The following is a 1,720-nucleotide window of genomic DNA, read 5'->3' on the forward strand; positions in this document are numbered from 1 at the left end:
CCTCTCCTCTTCCTCCTTTCCTCTCTTGTCTCCTCCTATCTCCTCCTCTCTCCTCCTGTCCTCCTGTCCTCCTGTCCTCCTCCTCCTCCCCCAGGTCTATGTGTTTCTGGTCTGGATGTATCAGGCCTGTGTGTCTGGTTAATGTCTTGCTGGTTGAAGGCAGGAGGAGCATGTGGCTGAGTGGCAGGAACAAAATGAAGGAGAGAAGAAGAGGAGGAGAGAGGAGGAGAGGAGAGGAGGAGAGGAGGAGAGAGGAGGAGAGAGGAGGAGAGGAGAGGGGAGAGGAGGAGAGGAGAGGAGGAGAGGAGAGGAGAAAGGAGAGAGGAGAGAGGAGGAGAGAGGAGAGGAGGAGAGGAGGAGAGAGGAGGAGGAGAGAGGAGGAGAGGAGGAGAGAGGAGAGGAGGAGAGGAGGAGAGTAGAGGAGAGGAGGAGGAGAGGAGAGTAGAGGAGAGGAGAGGAGAGGAGAGAGGAGGAGAGGAGAGGAGAGGAGAGGAGAGAGGAGGAGAGGAGAGGAGGAGAGGAGGAGAAAGGATGTGTGATGTCGTCTGGTGACGAAACGTCTCAGAATAGTTTGTGTTTTATAAAACGTGTCCGACTCGTCAGAGTTTATTTCTGTTCTGTTTGAGATGTTTGACGGATTTATTTATTCCTGAAAACAACAACAGAATCTGTTTGTTTGTTTATTTATTTACCTATTATTTTGTTGTTGTTGGGTTTTTTATGTATGTGTTTAACTTTATTGTGACTGAAAAATCAGACCAATAAAGGGTTGGTGAAAGGTCACCTCCTCCTCTCTCATCTCCTTTCTCCTCCTCCCCTCCCCCCCTCCTCCTCTTCCCCTCTTCCTCCTCTTCCTCCTCTTCCCCTCTTCCTCCTGTCTCCTCTCCTCCTCTTCCCCTCTTCCTCCTGTCTCCTCTCCTCCTCTTCCCCTCTTCCTCCTGTCTCCTCTCCTCCTCTTCTCCTCTTCCTCCTGTCTCCTCTCCTCCTCTTCTCTTCTCTCTCACAGAGCAGCAGAGCTCGTCATCATGATGATGATCAGTGAGTTTTTTGGGTTTTATTCATCGTTTGAAATGAGAAATAAAAACAGTTTCCCACCTCAGCGTCTCTCCTCCTGTCTCCTCCTTCGTCCTCTCCCCCTCTCTCTCCTATTCTCCTCTCTTCCTCCACTTGTCTCCTTCCCTCCTCCTCCTCACCTTTATCCTCTCTCCTACTCTCCTTTCCTCCACTTGTCTTCTCTCCTCCCCTCCCCTCCTCTTCCTCTCCTTTATCCTCTCTCTCCTCCTCTCCTCCTGTCTCCTCTTCTCCTCTCTCCTCTCCTCCCCTCCTCCTCCTCTCCTTTAACCTCTCTCAGCCTCTCCTTTCCTCTCCCCCTCCTTTCCCTTCTCCTCTCCTCCTCCTCTCCTCCTCCTCTCCTACATCCTCTCCTCTTCTCTCCTCCTACCCTTCTCCTCTCCTTCATCTTTTCCCCCTCTCTCTCGTTCTCTCCTTTCCTCTCCTCCTGTCTCCTCTCCTCCTCTTCTTCATCCTCTCCCATCTCCTCTCCTCCTCCTCTCCTTCATCCTCTCCTAATCTCCTCTCTTCCTCCACTTGTCTCCTCTCCCATCTCCTGTCTCCTCCCATCCTCCTCCTCTCCTTCATCCTCTCTCGTTGTCTCCTCTCCTCCTCTCCTCTCTCCTCTCTCCTCCTCTCCTCTGCCCCCCCCCCCCCCACGGTGGGCGGG

Source organism: Thunnus thynnus, chromosome 8, assembly GCF_963924715.1.
Source record: "Thunnus thynnus chromosome 8, fThuThy2.1, whole genome shotgun sequence".
Classification (NCBI taxonomy): Eukaryota; Metazoa; Chordata; class Actinopteri; order Scombriformes; family Scombridae; genus Thunnus; species Thunnus thynnus.